The following is a 14,852-nucleotide window of genomic DNA, read 5'->3' on the forward strand; positions in this document are numbered from 1 at the left end:
CGCATTCCAATACCAAACGGTCACCTTTTACTTTCCTATGGAAGGTAGATACAATAAAAGAATGCCAGGAACGTTCACTGCTTTCAAATACCTCTCGACTCAAGTGTACCACCTTGTATTCTGTTTATATCGGTTCCTGCTTTATTGTCTAATAACGCGTTTCTATTAATTCTTCCAATATGTATGGCTTATAAAACATCTCTGTTCGCTCCTTCTATATTATTTGTTTTATAGTTTCAATTTATCCCTCCTATGCTGTTGTTATATAAAACATTCCAATACATTCTTCTCATTTTGTTTTATAAATGTTTAAATTTATTCTTCCTGTTCAGCTGTGCTATAAATCTTTTTTATTCGTTTCCAACGTTATCTTACGTTCTTATTAAATCGTCCAAGTTCATTGTTTATTGTTTTTTAAAGTTTTATAAAATCGTTTCTATTTACTCTTAAAATTTTAAAGCATTATAAACGTTGCTATTTACTCTTAAAGTTTTAAAGTCTTACCAAACTTTTCTATTCATTCCTAAAATTTCAAAGACTTACAAAACGTTTTTATTTACAATTAAAGTCTTACAGTTTTACAAAACGTTTCTATTCATTGTTATAATCCTAAAAACTTACAAAACATTCCTATTTACACTTAATGTCTTAAAAAACGTTTCTATTCATTCTCAAAATTTTAAAGACTTACACAAAGTTTCTATTTACTCTTAAAATTTTAAATTCTTACAAAACCTTTCTATTTATTCTTAAAATTTTAAATTCTTACAAAACTTTTTTATTTACTCTTAAAGTCTTACAAAGCGTTTTTTTGTTCATTCTTTAGAATTCAGTCCTAAAAACGCTCCTATTCATTATCACCATTTAGTGGTCTTGAAAACTTTTCTCCTATTCATTACTCCAACTATGCTAAAACATCTCTGTTCGTGTTCAGGAAAACTGAACTCTGACCATAGAGATATTTTAAAAAAAGCTACTCATCGACAAATATTAAAAAAAGAATCAACAGACAATATGTGTCACATTACCTTTCATTTACGTGTAAATATACTGTATTATTATGCATGTACTGAAATAGGTATGGTGAATATGCGTGCAAAGAGGTAAAGACTCAATGGAAAAGAAAATGTTCTCACAAATATATATAGATATATATATATATATATATATATATATATATATATATATATATATATAAAGTATACACGTGATCGCAAAGTAATATGCTGATAATGAAGATTGCCACCGATAAAAGCAATAGAGAGAGAGAGAGAGAGAGAGAGAGAGAGAGGGAACGCTTTGAATTTGTTAGTGGTTATGACCGATATACAGGACAGATCTGTCAACAGATTTTAAAACACTGATGATAATAATAATATGTTATGTTTAGATTCAAACGAAAAGTACGACAATAAACTGAAAATAATTTTTCTCTTTCTCTAATCTCTTACACATTTACTCGTTTATCTAAAAACACAATCAGGTTAGTGATACATTCTTTCTAACTCCCTGTCATTTATCGCTGTTAACCCTATTGTTGTAATGGCAATTTAACATACAATACAATACAGTATTTTTACCCCCCTTGCTTTTCTGTACTGGATAAATAAACGGTTTTTTCATTTTAAAGCACAACGATGCTTAAGCATTTCTAAACGCAAAATCGGTTCTTTTTTGAATAGCCTAATTTTCCCAGGTATTCATCTACTGTGAAAACAGAATTTGCCTAAATTCGGAAGACTGTTTTTTTCAGCATGGAGCCTTTGCTTGAATCGGTGCTTTTACTTGTTCTAGAAGGGAAGCATTAAAACAGACAAAATACCATAAAAGCTATTGGCGTTACGTGGAACACATAAAACAAAATGTTAAAAAGATATAATGTGTATTCCCGTTTTCAAACAGGAAATAATTTCATTAGAGCCAAAACCTGTTTTCGAAAATTCTATATTGTTTACTAGTGACAACGGGGTTTTGCTGCAGAAACGCAATTCCGCAACAAAAAAAAACCGGCAGAAAATAGCAAAAACCTCGCCGGCTGATGAGCTGCACAGAGTCTCTTCTGGCTGAGTGAAACTGATGAGGAAATAAATGCTGCCAATTAAAAAAAATAATAAAAAGTTGAATGCGGATAATGAAGAGTGCAAAACATTTCCCTGCGCTAAACACAACCAATTTATAGCCTAGAATTTACGTGATGCGCTAGTTAGTCGATCTGTTGTTTTTGATTAAGCTGGCCTTATGCCAGCACAGGCTCTTACTCATAAAGCAGCCCGTACCTAGTCGATTAAACTGGAAAAGATATACGTCAGGTTGAAGATAATGAAAATTTCGTTGACGACCCTGTACTCAACGCAAACGCACAGGAAGGTCATGAAAAAGGGGCGTGTATTTACGAGTGCATCAGCAAACCATCCTATTTCTAAAAACATTTAAAATACTGAAAGGCATAACAACAGTAAACAGTGACCTATTTACATTAAACGAAAACCATACAAGAAATAATGGATGGAAACGAGAACTGATGAGATACAACACATCCCATTGTGGGAACTACTTTACATACAAGATATGTGACACGTGGAATAAACTGCCACCAGAAGTGGTAAACAGCAACAGTGTAGAAGAGTTTAAAGAAAACTAGACAAAATCGTTAGGACACTATGAATGCACAGTAAAACCCGCTCCTACATATAAGTGAGTGCACGATGTTTCCTCGGACGGACTAACAAGTCTTTGTGACATCCTAATTCTTGTAACTCCTTGTAAATCTCTCTCTCTCTCTCTCTCTCTCTCTCTCTCTCTCTCTCTCTCTCTCTCTCGTTGTGTGCGTGTACCTAAGAGATGGGCTTCCACATTAATAACACAATTTCGTGATATCTATTTAAGTCGATATTTTTAATAACACAATTTCGTAATATCTATTCAAGTCGATATTTTCAGTATTTATATTTTACTTATAAAATTAGTTACATTAAACCGACAGAAAGTGAACTGCTTTTGTAAGGATAACGACACCGAATGCAGAAAAACGAAAAAAAAAAAAAAAAAAAAAAAAAACAAAAAAAAAAAAAAAAAAAAAAAAAAAAAATGGCAAAAGCTGAAGGATAATCACCGAGCGCTACAAGTCCCTAACAAGAGTTCTAACATATTCTGACACCACTGCGAAGCATTCCCACAACTTTCTACTATAACAAGATCACAAAGCCCGTACTGACAAATTCCGGCAGTCAAGTCGAAATCAATACCCCCGCCCTTCTCCCGACCACTTCCTCTTGCGAATTTCTTCGGACCTGGGCTACGTAGGGCAGTGGTTTCCAACCTGTGGGGCGCGCCCCCCTGTGGGCGGCTCGAAGGGCTGCCAGGGGGGCGCAAATGCTTGATGAAGGGTATAATTACATCTGAAAACTATTAATTATGATAGAATTCAGAATTTCAAAATACTGAGAAAATATTTCAGGTATAAAGATGAAATTTAGTTGTCTAAATATATAAACTATTTCAAATTCTATACAAAGTAATTAATTATTAAACAATTATAAAAGATAACAAAAGTAACGTTTTGCAAATATGAAAATTGTACTAATTACACTACACTGTGAAGGTAAGCTTATACATACAAATAGAAATATTTTATTATTTTATTTTAATTATTTAATATTATATATTATATATATATTATATAATATATATATATATATATATACTAGATATGAAGGTTATTGCATGTTGCCAACCTGCCAGTAAATTACATTATAATATTTTAAATATATTATTTATATATATATAATATATAACTATATATATATATTATATTATATATATTGAATTATTGACATGTGCCAACCATGCCAGTAAATTACAGTATTTAAGGAGGGGGGGGGGCTGCAGAGAATGTGCCATTCCGTGAAGGGGGGCGAGAATTAAAAAAAAAAAAAGGTTGGAAACCACCGACGTAGGGTATTCTGGTTGGCTATCTCTTTGCCCACCGATTTAAAACTGATTTTTTTTTCTTTCGGAAAACAGCCGTTTCAGAACTGCGCTATTCTCAGAAAATCAAATCTATAGACATGAAACTGGAGGAGCCCAAAACGCTGAAGGAAGGAAAGTTGGTAGTCGAACGGTGACGAGCCTTCCTCCTCCTCCTCCTACAGGTCGGCCAGGTGGCCTTAATAGGGCATTGCAACCGGCTGTTCCTGAAAGATGCCTTTCTTTCGCTTAAACTATAAAATAATAGATACACAGGCCGAACGAAGCGTTCCTAAATGAGAATATAAACGTGAGTCCATTTGCAAAACACTTTCATTTCTGGGGAAGTGAACAAGATCATGCACACGTTTAGCACTTTACATGCGTGATGCAAGTTAGGTATATCTTCGTTTAACCAGACCACTGAGCTGATTAAAAGCCCTCCTAGGGCTGGCCAGAAGGATTAGGTATTTTTACGCGGCTAGGAACCAATTGGGTATACCTAGCAACGGGACCTACAGCTTATTGTGGGATCTGAACCACATTATATAGAGAAATTAATTTCTAATCACCAGAGACAAATTAATCTGATTCTTTGTTGGCAGAGCGGGGGTGAATCGAACTCGGGACTACCGAATCAGTAGGCGAGCACGTAAACCACTAGTCCAACGAGGAACTGGGGCGTGATATAAACATTGGGGTTCGTTACATCCTATACACTCGTATTCAGCATTCATTCCCACAGACGCACAGACAGACCAGAGCATCGAAAAACATTTCGAATAAAGAAAGCCGAATAACAGTGCGCTACAGACAAACATGACGTAACGGGAAAATGATGTTAAATGGTGTTTGAAACTGTTGGACTGGAAAGCAATTTCATTTTCAGAATGTAAATGGATTTACCATATCTGACACGTCCGTGCCAGAGGATGACTGCGGAGTCCTCCGGACCGTTCCAAAATACTGCCATGATCTATGGCAGGACGTGATGCCTTTTTAAAGCGCTGACAAGCCAACATTTTGTTTTATATAGAGAAATAAAAAACCAAAATGAAAATATTTCGTATCAAACTTGAAATGGGGCTGCCATCGTAGTTCTGAGCTTCCCATAACATTCATAATTTTCGCAATAAACCAACATTTTTAGTTCAGATACTTGTTTATTTTTTTATTAATAAAAGGCAGCGACTTGCTATTCTTTCCCTCAGTATGACCAACGAAAAGCTGACGATTAGCACCGAAAATAAGGCAGTTATAGCACATTATATATATATATATATATATATATATATATATATATATATATATATATATATATATATATATGTGTTTGTGTGTGTGTGTGTATATATATATATATATATATATATATATATATATATATATATATATATAACTATTCACACTCGACTAACAAGTAAAAAATGCCAAACGAGTTTTCTATACAGCGTATAATGCTATATGAAACTTTCAGTCAGGGACCAGTGTTGGCCCGTGTTGCTGGCACTTATCGCGGTGCCAGAAGCACGATCATGGCTAACTGTAACTTTAAATAAAATAAAAACTACTGAGGTTAGAGGGCTGCAATTTGGTATGTTTGATGATTGGTGGGTGGATGATCAACATACCAATTTGCAGCTCTCTAGCCTCGGTAGTATTTTTAAGATCTGAGAGCGGAGAGACAAAAAGCCATCTCAATAGTTGTTTCTTTTGCAGAAAACTAAAAACGATACCAATATTACGCAATATGAATACCTGGGGTGATACATACTACAGTAGATTCACATCAACTGTGCATTTGATGCCTAGGCCCGTCCCTTACGACGCTCCTGATTGGCTGTTGATAAGCCAGTCACAGGGCTGGAAACTCTCAGTCTCTCTCGAGAGTTCACACGGGCAGGATGTATGTTCCGTCTCTCCTGTCTCTCCCGAGGTATACGTTTGAAAGAAGTATCCCTCAGGAGAGGTGGTGAAACATACATCCTGACTATGTGAACTCTCTCGAGAGACTGAGAGTTTCCAGCCCTGTGAGTGGCTTATCAACAGCCAATCAGGAGCGTCGTAAGGGACGAGCCTAGACATCAAATTCACGGTTGATGTGAATCTACTATAACATCTTATAGTTTTCCTCTGCCAAATCATCCTCTGAAGAGAGAGAGAGAGAGAGAGAGAGAGAGAGAGAGAGAGAGAGAGAGAGAGCACATTACACAAACGACATAAAGAGTAGTAGAGTACGAGAGTCCATAAACGCGGTAGAATTTTGTTCTTGTTTGTGTTCAGCCCCGCAAATGATATGGTTCTTCAGAACTCTCAGATTTACTGCTAAATTCAACAAGAGCTGCAAAAGGAATACTAACCGGCGGCCATAGTAGGGGGAAACGTGATAACAAACAAATATAAATCCTTTTCACAAATGCTGCATAAAGGGCTACTCGCATGCATGTGATGTGAGATGGAAACGTAATTTCAAACAAAACATATAATATTAGTGCTTTTGCACCAGTACGTGGTATTCGAAGGTTGAAATAAACACCAAAGTCACCAGTGTATATATATAAGTGTGTGTGTGTGTTTTTATCACATCACCGTGATTCATATACATGCATCAAGCTACATGTGTCCTTTAATATCCAAAGCTCTACCTCCGAATTGATATATATTCATATATGTTAACCGAAGGAGGGGAAGTTTTTTTAGGACGAAATTATTATCACCTAAAAAAATTCCCCTTCGGTTAACATATATGAAAATATATTAATTCCAAGGTAGAGCGAATTGGATATTAAATGACATTTGTAGCTTGATGCATATATATATATATATATATATATATGATATATATATCTATATATATAGATATATATACAGATATATATAAAATGCATAGATAGAGATATAAATATACATTCATCATGTTTTGATTATATGAATAGTTTCAATTAATACACACGTGACTTTCATACATTCACAAGAATTAGGTCACAAATATGGTTTATTATTGAATTCATTGCGCCTTAGGAATGTCTTACACCCAAATCTGCATCATCACCTCCTGCCCTTTCATCTTACTACAAAAAACAGTAGTTTGGTCTGTCTGTCTGTTTTCTGTAAGCACTTTTAACCAGTGCGGAATCCCACGTAGTAAGTGCTTAACAGCTGACGGACCAATTTATTAGCATTAGGGGTTAAAGGGGGGGGGGGGGAAAGGGGGGGGGGGGTGGAGAGGGGAGAAGGTCTTTCGCTACTCAGTGACTACCTAACTAACAAGACCAAGCCATTTTCAAATCGTTGCTGAATATGGTAAGATACGAGTGAAAATTACATCCGGGAAAACTACCGCTCGGTTGGTAAACATTGAATTGTGAATTCTTGAATTCTGACAAGTAGGGCAGGTACAACAACATAGGAAATAGCAAGAAAAGGAAATAAAAAGTTCGAGCTTTAGCTCGACAAAAAAACACCGCTGTTAGATAATTGCTACTTTAGAGAGTACAGTCACATCGTCTGGAGCCGTGGCACCCAGCCTCACCGCCCGGGTACCGGGCCCCACTAACTAGTCCATAAAAATACTAAGACCATAGAGACACAATACTCACTTGTCTGAAGCTCACTTTTACACCAAGTCTGGTTTTATAATATTCTAACATGCTTCACTTTCACCCTAACAACTTCTAATTGCTGTTAACTAATTATCTTCGGTGCCATATATCCTCAACACCAGCTATATCAAGACCCTATGGATTATGCTTAAGATTGTTCGTATCCTTGTGCTCCAGATACAGCTCTCCCCTTTTCATCAAGCTTTTCTCAGAAATGGTTCTCAAAAAACCGCGCACCCACTTCTTTGTCGAAACTAAATACTCCCCTAACAATCCTTTCAATAGACAATGGTTTGATACATTTCTAACTACTTCTCTTCTAACAGTAACGTAAATCACTTTGTTTTGGATTAATGGATAATCTAACGAACATCCCCCCCCCCACCCTCTCCCTTTGTTTTCTCGTTGCCTTTCATATTTCACATTCACTAGTTTCAATTTCCCTCTGCAGGGAAAAATCATCGCAAATAATATTTGTCACATTCCAGACAGGTAGTTTCCAACTCCCATAAAATCTCTCCTTCACCTTCGCTTTCCCATTCCAAAATCCCATACACTCACTTATAAAGTTTTCTATGGTGACACCAGTACCCATATAATAGGTCGATATCCGCACTCGTTCTCTTTGACGTGTTCCTACAGTCCTCCACACAGAGAAAGCTCTACCATTTCCACCTCCTAGCATCCCTCAGCCACCCCACACGAAATTACTCTGCCCTTCCTGAACCCCTTCCTCTCTCAATTTATCCCCAAGTCATAACATCCAGCTTTCCCCGCTTCAAAAAATCAACGACCTTACTTTGCTTCTCTTGTGTACCACATATATGCACATTCAAAACTAATACTTAATATTTCCCTTTCTCTCTGGCTGAACGTCATACGAGTTATGAGGCACGCGGGAACAAACACGATGATTTCGGCCATATAGCAACTTCTAGTAATAATACATCAAATTCATATTAATTTGTACTTTTCCTAGGATAAGAACCAAGGCTTTCACAGATGGAGTACTCAGCGCCATGACGTACTGCGGCTGTTAGTAATTTGATCCCATTTTCTGGCATGATAAACAAATATGCATCTGTCATTTCTCTTTCCTGAAGTCCCTGATCATATAGAATTGAAAAATCACTAGGGTTATAAAAGCTATAACACGATGAGGGGAAGGGGGAACCACTTACAGGTGCCTTTTGCGTGGCACACTGTAGGTTTATGGCGGCTTCCACTGGCACCAGCTGTATTGCCTTCCGCCTCATATTTTTTCCTCCGTACTCTTGGGTTTCCCCTTCAGTAGCTGTCTAACTTCTCAAATGTTCCCTTTCATACCTGTCACCTCTCATTTGTGGACAAATCCTTGGGGGAAAGACCTACGAGTCCACGCTGTGTGATTCATTCGTCTCGCTAAATCTATTATAATGTTAATAACACGAACTTCATCAGTCTATACAAAGAAATAAATGTTAACACGGTTTAAATATTATTATTGCACAGAAAGACTTCTCAACTACTCGATTTACTCACGTTTTTTTTAATACGTTACTAAAGCTGTGGACATAAATCCTTCTCCTTGGCATTATGGCAACTTATAAACATAAACACATAAATCATATCATATATATATATATATATATATATATATATATATATATATATATATATATATATATATATTATATTAATTCACAATGGTCCCGTTCGGTTTAATGCTTAAAGAAGCGTATCCAAAAGGTGGGAGGCAACATATATATATATATATATATATATATATATATATATATATATATATATATATATATATATATATATAATGTTAATATTAGGTAATCATATCACATTTTCATTATTATCAGACGTTATTAGCACGATATAATTGTCATTTATTCCTAATACACTTTTACTTTAAAAACTACATGGGCTTATAATTATTGATTGACAGCACAAGGTAGACTTCCCTTTTTGTTCACTGGCAAAGACGGCGTACTTTTTTTTTTTATACTTAATACCTTCCGCGAGACCAGACAGAACACAGTCATGTCCCCAGGGAAACCCTTTGTACGAGCAGGCAAGCAGGCAGGTGCTTCACGGCGGGATCGCGTAGCTTAATCATTCTCTCAGCGTCAGATGAAAGCAGAGCGTGGGGAAGTTTTACGGTTTCCGCTTGAATGTGCCTCTAAATGTAACAATCCAAGCCAATTACAGCAAACCATTATACAGACTGTACCCGGTGGTAGCCACTGTGATTGCGTTCCAAAAGTCAATCAATCTGTAAGCTATTCACGTAGAGAGAGAGAGAGAGAGAGAGAGAGAGAGAGAGAAAGCCCCATGACTTCATTGAATACTACCGTCGCTTGTCCTGATAATCCTTCAGCCTCAATTACGAGTGACATCAAAAGCCAAAGTACCATTTCCAGCCTTATTACACAGCATGTGGGAGGAGGAGGAGGTGAAATAGAACAGGCGGAGGAAGAAGGGGTAATGAAAAGGGTCGGTTCCTCCTCAAATAATCCCTCAAACTTTGCTACTTCCCTTATCTCTCAAAGACAGGAAAGAAGGTGGGTTGGAGGAGACGCAATTAATTACGTATAGTGGCGCAGGACAAAGCGAAACGCGAAGTTTCTTTGTTTCTTCATCCTTATCAGTTGCAATAACGCAATTCCGAGACAAACTGACGAACGCACAACCACCATATTGACATAATAACGCAAAGGCCCCGCCTAAGATGGCAGAGTGATTAGCACATTGATTTCAAGTCTAGCCCAAGATCTATATATTGATACTGGTTTAGCCAGGCGGCCTTAGATAATCGAAGTCACATCATATCACTCGTCAATTTCCATGAAAATACTTCGTCTGGAAGCGCCGCGCCTTCCAGTCATGACCTGATTGCTGGTTAGCTGACTTTCTGGCGCAGAACCTGGAAGTTCTTTCTTTTCAAGCATTCGAAAGTCAGTTCTGTCGCTTCCTTTGCGGCTAGAGACCATTTTTTTTTTTTTTACACTTCAGCCCCATTTTTATACTTGTCTAAAACCAAAAAAATTTTTTGTTTTTTTTCACTTCAGATCACATTTTATAACCAATCTACAAGAGAATTTTCACGTTCAGTTTTCCTCCCATTTTTTACTACCAGTCTAAGAGAATTTTACACTTTAGTCCTATTTTTCTAACCAAGCTAAGAGAATTTTTACAAACGTTCATCCCATTTTTTATACCAGTCTAAGAGAATTTTACACTTCAGTCCTATTTTTTCTACCCAGTTCCTAAGAGAATTTTACCTTCAGTCCCATTTTTTTTTTATACCAGTCTAAGAGAATTTTACACTTCAGTCCCATTTTTATACCAGTCTAAGAGAATTTTACACTTCAGTCCCATTTTTATACCAGTCTAAGAGAATTTTACACTTCAGTCCCATTTTCATACCAGTCTAAGAGAATTTTTTACAACTTCAGTCCCCATTTTTATACCAGGTCTAGAGAATTTTACCCACTTTTCAGACAATTTTTTACCAGTCTAAGAGAATTTTTAATTTATCACTTCAGTCCCAATTTTTAATACCAGTCTAAGAAGAATTTTTAACAACGTCAGTTCCCATTTTTCATACCAGTCTAAGAGAATTTTACAACTTCAGTTCCCATTTTTATACCAGTCCTAAGAGAATTTTACACTTCAGTCCCAGAATTTTTAGTCTAAGAGAATTTACATTTCCAGTCCCATTTTTATACAGTTTTCTAAGAGACCTTTTAAATTCGTCCCATTTTATACGTATAAGAGAATTTTACACTTCAGTCCCATTTTTATACCATTCTAAAGAATTTTACACTTCAGTCCCCATTTTTATACCAGTCTAAGATGAATTTTTACACTTCAGTTCCCTTTTCATACCAGTTCTGAAGAGAATTTTCACTTCAGTCCCATTTTCAACCAGTCTAATAGTATTTTTACACTTCATCATTTTCATACCAGTCTAAGAGAAATTTTAACACTTCAGTCCGAATTTTTCATACCAGTCTAAGAGAATTTTACACTTCAGTCCCTTTTTCATCCATCCTAAAAGAAATTTTACAACTTCAGGTCCCATTTTTATACCAGTCTAAGAGAATTTTACACTTCAGTCCCATTTTCATACCAGTCTAAGAGAATTTTCACTTCAGTCCCATTTTTATACCAGTCTAAGAGAATTTTACACTTCAGTCCTATTTTTCTACCAGTCTAAGAGAATTTTACACTTCAGTCCCATTTTTATACCAGTCTAAGAGAATTTTACACTTCAGTCCCATTTTTCTACCAGTCTAAGAGAATTTTACACTTCAGTCCATTTTCATTACCAGTCCCTAATAGATTTTACAACTTCAGTCCCATTTTTCTACCATTCTAAGAGTATTTTTCACTTCAGTCCCATTTTATACCAGTCTAAGAGAATTTTACACTTCAGTCCCATTTTTCTACCAGTCTAAGAGAATTTTACACTTCAGTCCCATTTTTATACCAGTCTAAGAGAATTTTACACTTCAGTCCCATTTTTATACCAGTCTAAGAGAATTTTACCACTTCAGTCCCATTTTTATACCAGTCTAAGAGAATTTTACACTTCATCGCCATTTTCTACCCGAAACAGTCTAAGAGAATTTTACCACTTCAGTCCCATTTTCATACCAGTCTAAGAGAATTTTCACTTCAGTCCCATTTTTATACCAGTCTAAGAGAATTTTACACTTCAGTCCCATTTTTATACCAGTCTAAGAGAATTTTTCACTTCAGTCCCATTTTTATACCAGTCTAAGAGAATTTTACACTTCAGTCCCATTTTCATACGCAGTCTCATGAGAATTTTTTCACTTCAGGTTTCACCCCATTTTATATCCAGTCTAAGAGAATTTTACACTTCAGTCCCTTTTATTTTCTAACGAACAGTCTAAGTAAGAGAATTTTCACTTCAGTCCATTTTTTATACAGTCTAAGAGAATTTTTACACTTCAGTCCATTTTTTATACCAGTCTAAAGAGAGATTTTACCACTTCAGAAGTCCCATTTTTCCCATAACCAGTCTAAGAGAATTTTTCACTTCAGACTCCAGTCATTCCCCATTTTTATTATCCAGTCTAAAGGAGCTAATTTTTTAACAACATTCAGTATTTTTATACCAGTCTAAGAGAATTTTAAACACTTCAGTCCCATTTTTCATACCATCTAAGAGAATTTTTTTGTCTTCAGTCCCCCATTTTATACCAGTCTAAGAGAATTTTTACACTTTCAGTCCCATTTTCAGTTTTTTCTCCAGTCTAAGGGAGACACGTTTCAGTCCCATTTTTAATACAGTTCAGAATGCTCAGTCCCATTTTTATACCAGTCTAAGATTTTAAGCCTTCAGTTCCATATTTTTAATACCAAATCTAATAGAATTTTACACTTCAGTTCCCATTTTTCTCCAGTCCATGGGAATTTTACCCTTCAGTCCCCTAGTTTTTCCAGTCTAAGAGAATTTTACACTTCAGTCCCATTTTTATACCAGTCTAAGAGAATTTTACACTTCAGTCCCATTTTTATACCAGTCTAAGAGAATTTTACACTTCAGTCCCATTTTTATACCAGTCTAAGAGAATTTTTACACTTCAGAATCCCATTTTTCTACCAGTCTATGGAATTTTACACTTCAAGGTCGCCATCCCATTTTTACCAGTCTAAGAGAATTTTTCACTTCAGTCCCATTTTTATACCAGTCCCTAAGGAGAATTTTTTCACTTCAGTCGCCATTTTTTCTACCAGTTCTAAAGAGGAATTTTTTCATGCTTCAGAATCCCTTTATTTTTAATACCAGTCTAAGAGAATTTTACATCTTCAGTCCCCAGCTACCATTTTTCTAACCAGAATTTTTCACTTCAGTCCCCCAATTTTTACACCATGTCTAGAGAATTTTACCACTTTTTCAGTCCCATTTTTCTACCAGTCTAAGAGGGAATTTTACACTTCAGCTCCCATTTTTATTTTTTAATACCAGTCTAACAGAACTTTTTACACGTTCATCCTACCCATTTTTCCTACAGTCTAACCAGAAGTTTTCACTTCAGTTCCCAGTTTTTAATTTTACCAGTCTTAACAGAATTTTACCACTTCCATTCCCATTTTTATTACCAATCTAAGAGAATCTTACACTTCCAGTTCCCATTTTTTCTACCAGTCCATGGGAAATTTTACACTTCAGTCCCCATTTGTATACCAGTTAGCGAGAAGTTTTACACTTCAGTCCCAATTTTTTTCTTACAAGAATTTTTCACTTAAAGAGAATACACCCTTCAGACCCAATTTTTATACAGTTTTTATAAGAGAATTGTTGTTACACTTCAGTCCAGTTTTATACCAGTCTAAATGAGCATTTACACGTCAGTCTCATTTTTATACCATCCCTAGAGATTACCCACTCGAGTTCCATTTTTAATTTTACGATCTAAGAGAATTTTACATTTCAGTCCCATTTTTATACAGTCTATGAGAATTCACCCTCAAGTTTCATTTTTATCCCAGTGTAGTAGATTGCCCACTCAGTCAGTCCATTTTTATACGTCTAGGAGTTTTTAACTTCAGAGTTTCTCCAGTTTTAATACCAGCCCTATAGGAAGAATTTTACATTTCCAGTTTCCCTTTTTATATACCAGTCTAGAGAAATTCACTTCAGTCCCATTTTTATACCAGTCTAAGAAAACAAGATTTACAGGACGGAGGCAGATGGAGAAATCTGACTAGGAACAGCGACCCCTATAGAATATGGGCAAGTCAATGCAAATAAGATAAGAAGTAGTCCCATTTTTATACCAGTGGGAGTGGCTGGCTAAGAGCATTCATCAGCTGCCAATCCCTTCGACCTCAGAACAAAACAGTGCTAGATCTTATAGATCATAAAACCTGACTACTCAATTCAGATGCAATGTAATAAAATGAAGTTGAAGTTACGCTCATCATAAAGCGCTCAACAGGTAAATAAATGCCCCTTTCTCTGTATATATTGCAACATTGCTCATCTAAAAGACTATTCCTGTACTGTGAAACACCCTGAAGCGCAGCACTGTAGTTGTCTTTGAAGGTTATAAAATGGGAAGGGATTAGAACTCTCAACAAAAGTAAGGCTATACACTCTTCCGGATTTGAATGAATCGTGGTTACGGTAAAACTCTGGCTGCAAATGAAAAGTAACTAATGAGCCTTAGATTCCAAAGGACGCCAGTATGAAAGCATGACAGGTATTATTATACCGAAAGACTGGTGGGTAGGAGTAGACGTTTGCTGATAAACTTT

This window comes from Macrobrachium nipponense, chromosome 27, assembly GCF_015104395.2.
Source record: "Macrobrachium nipponense isolate FS-2020 chromosome 27, ASM1510439v2, whole genome shotgun sequence".
NCBI lineage: Eukaryota > Metazoa > Arthropoda > Malacostraca > Decapoda > Palaemonidae > Macrobrachium > Macrobrachium nipponense.